Source organism: Gossypium arboreum, chromosome 8, assembly GCF_025698485.1.
Source record: "Gossypium arboreum isolate Shixiya-1 chromosome 8, ASM2569848v2, whole genome shotgun sequence".
In the NCBI taxonomy this organism is placed as follows: domain Eukaryota; kingdom Viridiplantae; phylum Streptophyta; class Magnoliopsida; order Malvales; family Malvaceae; genus Gossypium; species Gossypium arboreum.
The window spans coordinates 87,732,672-87,738,884 of NC_069077.1; the positions used below are offsets into that span (position 1 = coordinate 87,732,672).

Here is a 6,213-nt window from a genome sequence, read left to right on the forward strand (position 1 = left end):
AGCCCACATATTTTCATTAGACATTAAAGTCACATATGCACGGAAATCATGAATCAACTCAACACCTTAGTTAGTACTCTCCTTAGTCAATTTTCCAAGCCAAGAATAGGCATCAATATGCTTGCCTCTAACCGAATGCATGCACACCAATCCCCTCATGTGGCCGAATATGCATGTCCATGTTGAGGCCAATTATACACTTAATACCACACATAAACGGCATACATTTTACTAACTAACGATTCCATATTGTAACTCAATACGCATCAATCATTTACTTCATAACCAAACATCATCATATGAAAATATATACCTTGAGATAGTTTATATGTCATACCAATACATCATGTGCAAACATATATATATATATATATATATATATGCTAGAGTAGAATCTCAAAGTTGATTATAACTAAACATGAACATAAATCCAAAACACAAATCTTACCTACCATGCAATAAGCATAAATTATACTTATGGATGTACCATGGCCGAATACATCACAACACCATACCATTTCAATTTTGGTCATGGTTAAACAAAGAACTTAATGTCTCACTCAAAAATGCTAAAAAGAAAGTCCAAGAGCCATCAATCCACCATCACATGTATCATTAGCAAGCTTCATATTTAACATGCAATGGCATTAACACAAAATCCACCTTGGCCGAATACCACCCCCATGACATAGCAAGGATTTGAACCATGGGCTAATTAAAACTCAAGCTAGCAACTAAAACATGCATAAATCTCATGGCACAACCTCAACATACCTTAATCTAGATACAAGTATGGCCAAACCTCCTCCTAATCCTCTTCCAAACCAAGCATGAAGCAAAAACCCCTTCCTTCTTCCTTAGAATTTTCAGCTCAAAGAAATGAAAAAAAGGATGAACAACAATTTTTTTTTCTCTCTTTTCTTCAACTCACGGCAATGGGGGGTAACACACACATTCTTTCTTTTTTTTTTTTTCTTCCCTTTCATTATTCAATTCCCATGCTCATTATTTTATTTTTTTCTCACATACACCATTGTCACAACATGTTTCATGACATGTTTTTCCCATAATCCCTTGTCATGGCCGGCCACTAGCTATTAGGGGGGGAAATTTGACATGCAAGTCCTCCCTTTTGATTACATGCACTATTAGGTCCTTATAGATTAGCCTATCACATTTCAAAAGTGTCACACAAGTCCTAATAACTGAATTCACATGCAATCGACTAAATCGAAGCTTGAAATTTTCACACATTCATAAATACATATTCTAGACAATAAATATTACGTTCAAACATTTCGGTGACTCGGTTTAGCGGTCCCGAAACCACTTCCTGACTAGGGGCAATTTTGGTCTGTCACACTTACAATCGAGCTTGGAAGCTTGAAAAACCCTAGCCATGGTTTCTCCTTCTATATTCGGCCATGGGGTTGAAGATGAGCAAAATTGACTTTTAATTTTGTATTTTAATTCATTTTACCCCTAAATGACCAAAATGCCCTTACTACTAAACTTTCCAAAAATTCCATCCATTTCCAATTTTTGTCCATAGACTTAGAAATTGGTAAAATTGCTATTTAAGACCTTCTAATTAATATTTCAAAACAATTTCATACTAGAAACTTCTAGAATGCAAGTTTTACAAATTATTCGATTTAGTCCCTAATTTCAATTTAAGCACTTTATGCATAAAATTTCTTCAGGAAATTTTCACACAATCATGCAATCATATCATAGACCTCAAAATAATCATAAAATAATTATTTCTATCTCGGATTTTGTGGTCACAAAACCGTTATTCCAACTAGGCCCAAAATCAGGATATTACAGATACATTTAAAATTAATGGTGTTTCTGATGATATCATTCGTCTTCGGTTATTCCCTTTTTTGTTGAGGAAAAAAACTAAACAGTGGTTGAACTCATTACCATGAGGGTCAATCACTACTTAGGAAAAATGACATAAAAATTTCTATTAAAATATTTCTCGCCGGCTAAAATGGCCAAATTACGTAATGATATCTCTTCGTTTGTGCAGATGGACTTAGAAACTCTTTACGATGCATGAGAGAGATACAAGGACTTACTAAGAAGGTGCCCTCACCATGAGTTACCATTTTTGTTTCATGTTCAAACGTTCCATAATGGCCTAAATCCTTCGACTTGGCAAATGGTTGACACAACTGCTGGCGGAACCATCAATAATAAAACACCTAAAGATGCTTATGAGTTTATTGAGGACATGTCACTGAATAACTATCAGTGGCAAGTCATGAGGACAAAAACAACTAAAACAGCAGGCGTTTATAATGTCGATTCGATTACTATGCTATCAAACTAGGTAGAACTTCTAAATAAAAAGATTGATGGTTTTCTTAGTTCTTCACAGGTTCACCCAGTAATGCAGTGCGAAGCAAGTGGAGGTGGAATAAGCCATTCGGAATACCAACCTTATGGCCACAACATCGATAACAAGCAATTAAATTACATGGGTAATAATCCTCGACCTCAAAACAATCCATATAGTAACACTTACAATACATGTTGGAGGAACCACCCCAATTTCTCGTGGGGCACTCAAGGAAATCAAAGACCACAACCACCTCTAGGCTACCAACAACCACCCTACCAACAGGAAAAGAAGTCGAACCTTGAAGAGATGCTCTCAAAGTTTATATCGGTGTCAAAAACTCATTTCCAGAACACTGAAACAGCACTTAAAAATCAACAAGCGTCGATCCAAGGGCTTGAAACTCAAATAGGCCAGCTTTCCAAACTAATCTCCAAACGACCACAATGGAGCTTGCCAAGTAATATTGAACCTAACCCAAGGGAACAGCTCAACGCGATTAATGTTCAAGATGAAGAAGGATTTGTTGAGCCTGAGCCAGGACCGTGGCAAAAAACTGTGGTAAGCAAAGGTTAAGGTGAGGTAGATCACAATAAAAACAAATCGGTGAATGTCAAATATAAACCTCATGTGCCATACCCCAATGCCACAAGGAAAGACCGCTCAGATGAATAATTTGGTAAATTCCTTAAACTCTTAAAAAAATTACATATTAACTTACCGTTTATTGAAGCTCTATCACAGATGCCAAATGCAATGAAATTTTTAAATGAGCTTTTAGCAAATAAGCGAAAGATGGACGAGGCATCGCATGTGGAGCTAAACGCAGTTTGCTCATCTATTCTCGAGAATAAACTACCCAACAAACTTAAAGATCCAGGGAATTTTACAATTCCTTGCTTAATTGGTAGTTTAGATGTTAATAATGCATTAGCTGATTTGGGGGCTAGTATTAACGTCATACCTTACAAAATGTTTAAACAATTAGGTCTCGAGAAACCCAAACAGACTAGGATGAGCATTCAATTAGCGGATAAAACTATAAGATTTCCTAGGGGTATTATTGAAAATGTGCTAGTTAAAATCGATAAATTTATATTTCCCGTTGACTTCATTGTTCTAGACATAGAGGAGGATAGCAACACTCCTTTAATTCTAGGAAGGCCCTTTCTAGCAACTGCTAAAATGATTATTGACGTTGGCACAGGTGAACTCACACTCCGTGTGGGAGACAAAACAATCACTATTCAAGCTCGCAATTCTGGCAACACATCAAAAATTGAATGTGATCGTTTAACCCATTCTACTAAAACTGACAATATGGTACAACCTACTTTACAGGAAATGAGTCTGAAGGAAGCACATGAACCATTCTCAAGCAATAGTAGAGGACCCATTCATAAAGATTGAAGGCTACAAATCGAGGAGCTAGATGAATGACGGACGCATAAATCGAGAACACCTGACAAATCGAATCTACGATAGAACAAGCTCAATCCCTTTCCAAATCAACTTAAGATTGGAGATAGAGTCTTATTAGATGCCACAGATCCCCACATTGTCGCTACCACATCGAATAAAGAAATCCCTCTTATGGTACTCAGCATTTTCCTATTTGGTACGTTCAAGGTGAGTCATCCCAAGTTCGGCACTTTTAAGGTAAGCAACATCCTTTTAAAACCTTATTTTGATGAGATTAATAGCAGGAATGGGGAGTATAAACTCCTCAAACCACCATGATCATTCAACGGAGAGGTAAGTTGAGCTTAGACTATAAACAAGTACTTCTCAGAAGGCAACCCGAGTACTAACGGTTTTAAATTATTTAAATTTCAATTTTCAAACATCTAGGTCACTAATCGAGTCTTTGAAGCACAGGTTCCTGACTCCACACGGCCGTGCTTATGGCCCTGTGACCACTACAGACAGAAACACGGCTGTGCGAGATGGCGGTGCGTAAATAGGGTAAAAGTTATCTTTCCCAACACGGGATGCGATAAATTAACAAGGGCGTGTGACCAGGCCGTGGGAAAATCTACCAAATTAACACGGGAGTGTGGCACGCCCGTGTCTAGCACCCGTGGACACACGATCAAAATAACTCGAGCGTGCATAGAAGTATACAACCGTGGGAGAAGCAAACCGCGCCAGACACGGCTGTGTGACACGATCATGTAGCCACACGACCTAGACACACGGGCGTGCTAGAAGGCTGTGTGATGACATCTCAATTCTTGACGAACACGGACGGGACACGATCCACACGGGCGTGTGCACCAGCCATGCCACTTGAAAAATTTGATTATTTATCTTATTTTATCTTATTTTTCTTTTATTAAGTTTTAAGATTCATTTTTTTTAAACACGGCTTATCTTTATCACTACTATCAGATTATTCCCTTAACTCTCCTTTTATCATTCAGAATCATGCTTGCCCTCCAGCTTTATTTCTAATACTCGATCTCGCTAGTCCAATAATATCATCCATTCTTAATGCAGGAAGTTTCACTTCTCTCCCTATCTTATTTTTATATTCTAATATCTACCTTTGTACATTGAGGGCAATGTACATCTTAAGTGTGGGGGGTATTTATTTCATTATCAGAAAAATCCCTGAATGGCTACCTTGTTCTCTTGAAAAGCTCTCATATCATATTTAGGATAAATTTTGATTGATTTATGATTTTTGTTGATATATCTTGAATTAAAACATAGGCATTTATGCATTGATTGTTTTAAACCTCAAGAAATTAGAGAATCAAGCATGATAAGTTGATTTTTAAGAATTTAAAATCTTAGGTTGTTTCCCCAAAGTTTAGGTATTACTTTGAGTGGGAATTCACAAGTTTTAAACATCAAAAAGCCATAATTTTTATGAGATTTTTGAGCCTTTTGAGAATCTATTAATTCTTTATGCTCACTTTTATTATTGCTTTGAGTGTGTCAGTATTGAATTGTTATTCTAGAACTTGCTTGATTATGCATGTCGAGACCACACCATTTGATTTGATATGTCAAAATGATTAAGGCACTTAGGATTAACCCACTCATGCCATGAAAAGCCTACCTCCATGATTAACCCCCAGTAAACCCCCTTGAACCTAACAACCCATTTCTTGTATTACCCTTAATATTAACCCTTAACCTATTATTGTTGAAATCCCCTAAATTAATTTGATCCCTATTTTTTGTCGAGATTGGAATTGAAATAGTTGCTTAGCTAAGTTTTATTCTACTTTGTATTTAACTTGTTCTAAAAAAAATGTATACATCTTAATAGTAGTAATCTTCTGAGCTAAAGAAGTCAAATTCCATATTTTGAGAAAAGCTCTGTTGTACACAATTGATGACTAGCTATTTTTCTAGTTATGTAATTTTTCAACTCAATCTCGATTCTAACCCTTTCTTTCAGCTTGTGACCACACCCCCTAACCAAGCCTCATTACAACCCTCTAAAGACCTTTTGATTGATGTATCATCTTAAATTATAGTGGTGGAGATTTGATTTTCATGCAAGCCTATGGAAATAACTTTTCATTATTGAATATTGAGTGCTTCATTTATTGTCCTTAAACACCTCGAGTGATTTGAGTGAATCTTTAGTGAGGATGTGAAACTCTATGATATTCTGAATTGAAGGTAATTACTTAGATGAGGGGAGACACCTATGTTTGTATGATTAAATACTCAACTTGGAATGTTTGAAACTTTTATGTTCTTTTAGTTGAATTCTAAATTGAGAAGAATTTATTCTGATTATGAGTTGAGAATTTTGCTTGAGGACAAGCAAATGCTTAAGTGTTGGGGTATTTGATAAACCGTAATTTATACATATTTTTACCCCATGTTAAACGCATTTTATG

General features: G+C 36.2%; 1 non-coding gene across 1 annotated transcript; it reads right to left on the minus strand.

Moving 5' to 3' along the window:
• Positions 1-2,005: 2,005 nt before the first annotated feature.
• LOC128280210 (small nucleolar RNA R71) lies at positions 2,006-2,112 on the minus strand. Its single transcript, XR_008270391.1, has one exon. It is a non-coding gene; the product is annotated as a small nucleolar RNA R71 (small nucleolar RNA).
• Between the last annotated feature and the right edge of the window lie 4,101 nt (positions 2,113-6,213).